The following is a 7683-nucleotide window of genomic DNA, read 5'->3' as shown; positions in this document are numbered from 1 at the left end:
CAGGGAGAGCTCTCTGGGAGTCACAGCCCAGTGCAGAGCAAAGGACCTATGCTTTCCAACACGTTTCCCAACACGTACCCAAAAGACAAGTTTTGTGTACAATACGTACTCTGTCATAATTATTCAGCGCTGTAGTAGTCACAACAAACCGATCCTCTCGGGAAGCTGGCATCACACATGGGGAGCCAACACGAATTTCATGATAACCACTCCACTGGATAAAATATCGAAAAGCACTAGGTTTCTATACTTACGCTAGAAAACTTAGGGGGCCAGTGAAGTATATTGTGTGGAGACTGTGTGTATGTGTGGGTAGCTGCTTCTACAACAATAAATATCTTTTATTTTAGCTACAACTATAATCTCTTGTGAGAGTAGAGTATGACAGACACACACCCAGTCGATAGCCAAGTTCGCCATTAGATTGACACAATATATGCACATGTACCTATTGTAGGTATACGTGTGTATACCTTTCATTCAGCACATCCATATGGAAGTTAAGGAATAAAATGTGGAAATCTCTTCACATTCCTGCATTCTGACTTGTGCCCCTTGGCGTTTTATCATGTTTTAAAGTATTTTCAGTCCCTTCGTGTAACTTGTACTCAGCGTTCTTTCTCGAAACCCAGCTTAGCTATTTGTTTCATGGTAGAGACATGCAGAAACTTCAGGGTATTAAATAGATATTTTCAAGACAATAGTACATAATTTAGAACTGCTTCCTGATAAAGTCAGAGGAGAAAATGAGTTCAGGTCCACGATCCTAAATCTTCCAGGCCAGATACATTTCCAAATTCAGAAAATTTTAAATTTTAAACAGATAATAGGATTCATATAATATGTTGCATCATACGTCCGAGGAGTCTGGGACTTCACTCTGTATTCACACATTTTGTTTGAACAGCTAAAGGTATGAAAATTCACCCCAAGTGGGATAAACAAAAACCGTAAATACTTTTATGTTGGTTTATATAAGGTTTTGACACCAAATTGATTCAGGGCAGGTAATATTCTACCACCTTAAGAGTTTTAAAAATAGTTTTCAGAGCTTTTAGATTTAGGGTTCATAGATAACAAATTCTGGACGTGTACCAATTTAATAATAAGAAGCTGAAGATTGAGGGGCGCCTGGCTGGCTCATTCAGTATGAAATGTGACCCTTGATTCACGTTTGTGAGTTCGAGCCCTACATTTGGTGTAGAGACGACTTAAAAATAAAATATTTAAAAAAAATCTGAAGATTGCTATTGATGATAGAACTCCACATATAATGTTAAATGAAATTATAAAGATGAATATACTGTGTTAACATAGTCTGATTATCCATAAGAAGTAAAAAAAATAAAATTCCTTTGCTCTCAGTGCCCGAATGAAATGAAACTGGTTCCCATTAATGCTTTCTGTTCCTTCCATTATAGCCGGCTTTGCTCTGGAAGCCTGGTGCTGTGTATTTTTAGTTCGACTGATTTTCTCTAACCCATTTCTCCCTTTCATGGCCTTCTACCACATCTGTTGTTCAGTGCCTTTTTGAAATTAAAATACTCTATAGGATATCACTAAATCAGAAAAAAAAATATCAGGAACAAAAAGACTCTATTTCAGGGAGCCGAAATACCAATCAGAGTTGAGGTAAATTTTTTTTCTGTTTATAGCCTTAATGGAGTTTCCTTTAGGTTTGGGTCTATGTTAAAGAGAAGATATATGTATGTATGTATAAGTACACACTGATTTCATTGTTTCAGATTTACTGGGTAATAAACTATGTCTTGAAAGGTAAAGTCACAATAAGGGACAACACCTCTAAACGGTTACAGCACAGAATAAAAAAATAGTTGGCATGGGCGAGTAGTTATGTATATCCAAACCCCAATCAGACAGTAATTTTCATACTCTCTCACATAAACCTAAGCCAGGGCTACTAGTAACTGTAAACGTGGACATTAGAGTCTCAGTATGTCACTTGACCTACTTTTAAGTCAGTTGACCACAGATCTGGCCTGAGATGGCATTACAGAGTGGAAGGACATTAGGAAGATACAGGTGGGAAAAAAAAAAAAATCTATAGAGTCGATACATTGTATCAACTTGAAATAAAGCCTCAGAAAGAAACCTAGGACTTAAAGCAAACTCAGTACAGTGATCACAGAGTTAATATAAATACTGAAGGATAAAGTTAGAGTCCTGAGTCGGAGAATGTGAATTGGGTTTTCAATCGGAAGAGGCTATAGAAGGAGAGGGAGGGCATTCCAACCAAGAGAAACAGAAAATATGGAGGAAATGAAAGTGAGCCAATGAGAACTGCTTTGTTAGAGAAGGAGGAATGAGCCCGAGGCAGCAGAGAAATGCTGATCCCTGGAGGCTACAAAGGACAAGGCAGAGAATTGGATTTGGGTTCAAAATAAAATAGTGCTGTTTTTGAGCAGCAGCAAGACAGGTAAAAACTAGCATCGAAGGAAAATTATTCTAATGGTAGTATGGCATGAAACACTACGGAGAGGATAACAGTTGGCTTATTGGAAAAGGCTTGGGACTTGAGTTTCTGTGGACCTAGAGTGAATGAGGAGGATTTGATGTTTAAAAACACCTTGGTGACGAAATGGGCCAGTCTTCTTGCGAGGCGCTGAGGAAGAAGGCAAAATGATGAAGAGGGAAAATGGCCTCCAGATTTTGACAACAAACTAAGGTGTTTGCCAAGCTGTTGATAAGAATAGTGAGGTTAGAGGCACCTGGGTGGCTCAGCTGGTTGAGTGTCAGACTCTTGATTTCTGCTCAGGTCATGATCTCATGGTTTGTGAGTTTGAGCTGCATTGGGCTCAGAGCTAACAGAGCAGACCCTATTTGGGATGCTCTGTCCACCCCTCTCTCTGCCCCTCTCCCACTTGGGCTGTTTCTGTCTTTCTCAAAATAAATAAATTGATTTAAAAAAATTAAAAGAAGGGTAAGGTTAAAGAAAATTGGAAATAAGAAGCAAACTGGCAGAGTGAACACATTACGTTTGGGGCCAGGGCAAATTTCAGGGGGTGTAGGAATCCCCTGAAGGCTTTGTTGCAGTACAGATTGAAGGAGTTTCTGATTCAGTAGGTCTGGGACAGACTCAGCCCTTGCATTTCTGTAACCACATTTGGAGAACCATGGCTTTAAATCATGTACTCAAAGACAGTGACGATGAAGGTGAGGATGGGGGGTCTGGGGCCAATGGCGTAAATATGGGAATTATCCACACCCAGGCCATTGGTGAAACTATGTTGGGGGAATTTCTGATTTACAGCCCCTTCCATCATTTTTATGCTCTCTATCATCTGTTTCCTTAATTATATCGCTAGCATTAAAGTGAAATAAGTGTTCAGTCTCTGGCAGCTGGAATAAAAGGGACCGAAAGTTTAAGAAATAAAAACACTCATTCTGAAAATAGACAATGAATGTAGAAGAGAAGAGCCACACATAACTTTTGAAGGATGCAACGGAAAGAGATTCAGCGGCAAATTGCAGTCAGGCATTTTGTGCAGGTAGGAAAAAGGACCTCTACGTACTTGACAGTCTCCCTTAGAAATGTCCTCTCCCTCCTGGTGAAGAAGCCAAAGGGTAGAAAGTTTGAAAGGAAAGTTAATAAGTCTACTTTGTATTTTAATTATTGTCAAGTACCCAGGTGCTCCAGTGAAGAGTTTCATGTACATATAAATTACTTCTGTGCCCTAGCATATTTGCAGAAATCTAAATGAGATGTTGTTCCATTTAAAATTTAAATAACTCCCTTGAGAAAATGCCAACCAGATTGCTTCAACTAGAAGCCAATGCATAAACATGTATTTGTTATTTACTTGTTAATGTGTTCAGCATCTTTACGTATTTTTGTCTTTTTGCAAGAAATCTGAAATCCTCTGTAATGTGATTTGATGACCCTAAAATGATGTATAAAAGAGTAGACAAACAATATTATGGTAGATGCAGGGAACTATAGACAGGCTCCCCACCTCCTTTCAAAGCTAATGGTTACGAAGTGTGATACTCCATTGTTCCAAAACAGTTCAGAAGTGCATCAGCCTGTACTTTTTGCAAAATGGCAGATTCAGATCCACAAGTGCAACTTTTTTTAACGGTGACTCAGCGGAGGGAAGTTTGCCTGAGACCTGAGAGCGCTGAGGGCGATTAAGGGGCACACTTGGCTTTGTTCATCAGGCTCCGGCTGAGTCAGCCTCGGTCCTGGCAAGGCAGCTGCTGGCAGAAATGTGCAGGCATTTCACATTCTCCATATTCTGACTGGAACTTACCTCTTACGTGAATAATTTGAAGTTAAAATGGGGGTGGGAGGAAGTTAAAGTTCAATGCTTAATACTTGAAAATGCACAACTTCCATCTTCCAACTGGGGAAAAATTTGACTAAGAACAGATTATATTAAAAACTGCCCCTAGGGTTTCTTGGATATAAAATTGTTTTTTGAAAACAACAATATGATGAGTTAAGAGTGAATGAATCAGAAACATACGGATTAAATTTTCCCTGAATTTGCATGGATTTGGAAGTCATGGAGAAAAGGGCACTTGGCAAGATGCGTTTGAGATTTTACCCAACCAAAAACACTTGAGAAATAATCTGAGGTGCTTTGGTGTATGCAAAACTGTTCCAAATTCTTTCATTTTTATAAACTGCACTCCAAAAAAAAAAAAAAAAAAGGAATAAAAATGACCTAATTGTAATTTAATGAAGATACGGAATACTGTCTGTAAAGCAGCTAGCAAGTTCTACAGAGAAGCGCCAGTTTTCCAAGGGATCAGGGAAGGGTGTTCAAGAGCAAGTCTAAATCGAATGGAGACAGTAGTTCTGAGACTACAAATGCTCCGTGCCATGGGTACGAGGTGGGTACACACCCGATGCTGAGAGGGTGTTTTATTTGCTGGCCATTTTTCTCTCTCACCTAAACGAAATTAAAATCAGTGGGGACGATAACTAAAGCATGATTTTAAGAAAAACACATGGTAGTGCTTATCTGTATGCCTTACTAGCTTTGTCATTTTTTTAGTACACAGCATGTCAGTAAGCTGACACTCGGGCTGAGATTGCTGTAAAGGCCGTCTGGTGCATCTAATATCAGGTAAGACAGAGCCAGATTTATACAAAACTTTGGCACTTTAGCAAGTCACAATAAGCTTCAAGTTGCTTTAGAAGCATTTACACAGTCATTTACAAATGATTTATGAGAAAAATATGTTTTCTAAAAAAAACTCAGTTCTATTGTCTTCATTGTGCTAAACATTTTTCAGCCTTATAAGAGTTGTCAGTGTAAGATTTTTTTTCCCCAATGCCTTTTTCTGGTGGATCTAATACTAATAGGAGAGTCTTATAAGATCCTATTCTATGACTTTTCATGTAATAACTTAGAAAGTGGCTATCCAGAGAAAGACATTTTCCAAATATTCACTGTTTGGTTGAAAAAAGAGGTAAAGAGGAATGGAATACATAGTGAGAGCTTTCACAGAGATGGAGACAAGAAAGTATGACGATCTTTGTAGTATTTAATCCACTGACCTAAAATTTAGACTTCTGCTATGGACACAAGCGAGGATATCAGAAACATGGACTTGCCCCAGTTTCACGCTTGAACCCAGGTGAGTGGATTCACTATTTCCTTACTTTGCTGATGGGCTCTAGCTCCCTAGAAGGAAGTTTCCCATGATCATCAGATCTGTCAAAAGCACTTCACCTTTTGACTCATAAGCTAGTAATAAGGGCAATTTTTAAGTGAAACCCAAGATGAACTGGGAGCTATTTATAGAGCAGATCCCACTGGGTGTATACATTATTACTTGAATAAACTGAATTGGTTATATAAATAATATTTGAAATAGGTGAGAGTCAATCCTTCTGGCTTCTTAACTCGGGCAGTATCATATGCAGGGAAGGGGAACTTTGAGAAGGGCCAGCAGCAATGCAGAAATGGGTGGATTTATTCAGCAGATGTTAAGAAAGACCCACGATGCAAGTGTTGGGTTTGTATTAGTCTCTTTTAGAGAAAAACTCATATCCATCCAAAGGGGATAGAGACCTCTATGTTTCCAGAGAGGGGTCCTGAACCCTTTGTGAGTGTCCAAATTTGTGAATTCCACCATAATATATGCTTTTCCCACAAAACAAAATAAAAACACAAGTGAACATCTATGTACTTCTTCAGACACATAATGATTTATCTTTCTCAGTGAGCATACTTTTACTATTTCTGGTACTTTCTGAATTACTTTTACAATTTGCTTTGACTTGTTTCCACATAGAACCCACAGGGAAACTTCCATTGCCTCACAGAGCAAAGCCATTGTGAACCCCAATATGCCGCTTCTCCATATATCAGAGATGTCTGTTTTTCTGGCTAAAAGTCATTAATTTCTTTTATCAGCTAACTTCATCTTCACTTCCATCACTGGCCTTTAACAATTAACTTTTTTCTTCCAGGTCCTTTTTTTTAAAGAAGCAGACACAATTTTAAAAAAAAAAAATGTTTTTTAATGTTTATTTATTTTTGAGAGAGAGAGAGAGAGAGAGCGCGCGCACAGTGGGGAAGGGGCAGAGACCAAGGGAGACAAAGAATCCAAAGCAGGCTCCAGGCTCTGAGCTGTGAGCACAGAGCCCGACGCGGAGCTCGAGCTCACAAACCGCGAGATCATGACTTGAGCCAAAGTCAGACACTTAACCACCTGAGCCACCCAGGTGCCCCAAAACAGACATGATTTTTTATCTTTTTACCAAACTTCCCACATGTGCCATGTTAGAGAAAGAAAAGATGCTACCCTGAGGTGTGGCTGTGGAATGAATGGCTGGCTGACACCTTAGCAAGGTGGCCAGTGCTTACAACTGAGCCCCGGAGCGCTGCCACTTAAACTGGGGCCTCCGCCTGGAGGTCACCTCTTGCAGGGGGCCTGCAGTACTATCTCCTACCCTAAGTGACCCACCTTCTTAGTTAGTACTTCTACCTGTGTGTTTCTGTGGTACCCTGACCATTGCCCATGATACCTCTTGTCTTTCCATTGTGATTACCTGTGTACTTATTTTTATACCCATTAGATTGTAATCCCTACAAAGGCAAGTGCTGTATCTGACCTCGTTCGTTCATGTCTGTAACCAAGACACGTAGAAAAGTGCCCAGGACATAGCAGTCCATAATACATACTGATTTACATTCAAACATATATAGTCTTTCAATAAAATGTGATATTTGCTAAAGGACTATATACATTGGAAAGCATGAAACCTTGAAGAATATCAAGACTGTGCAAAAGTTGAACAATAGACCTGAACATGATGCAAAGGTTTCCAGATTAAAGATGTTAAAAAAAGTTTTTTCAGTGTATCTTTTCCTTTAGAAACAGTTCTCAACAATACAGTAATCTATTCCACACAGTCTTTTTTTTTTTTAATATTTTTGAGACAGGGAGAGACAGAGCATGAATGGGGGAGGGTCAGAGAGAGAGGGAGACACAGAATCCGAAACAGGCTCCAGGCTCTGAGCTGTCAGCACAGAGCCTGACGCAGGGCTCGAACTCACGGACCGCGAGATCATGACCTGAGCCGAAGTCAGATGCTCAACCGACTGAGCCACCCAGGTGCCCCTATTCCACACAGTCTTTAATGTTCTTCTGTTCCCCCTGTTAACCGCTTTAGATTTCATTGACAAAACAGCGGACACTAAAACT

Source organism: Panthera pardus, unplaced genomic scaffold (assembly GCF_024362965.1).
Source record: "Panthera pardus isolate Hobbes unplaced genomic scaffold, ASM2436296v1 HiC_scaffold_17, whole genome shotgun sequence".
NCBI lineage: Eukaryota > Metazoa > Chordata > Mammalia > Carnivora > Felidae > Panthera > Panthera pardus.
Note: the sequence above shows the minus strand (reverse complement) of the source record.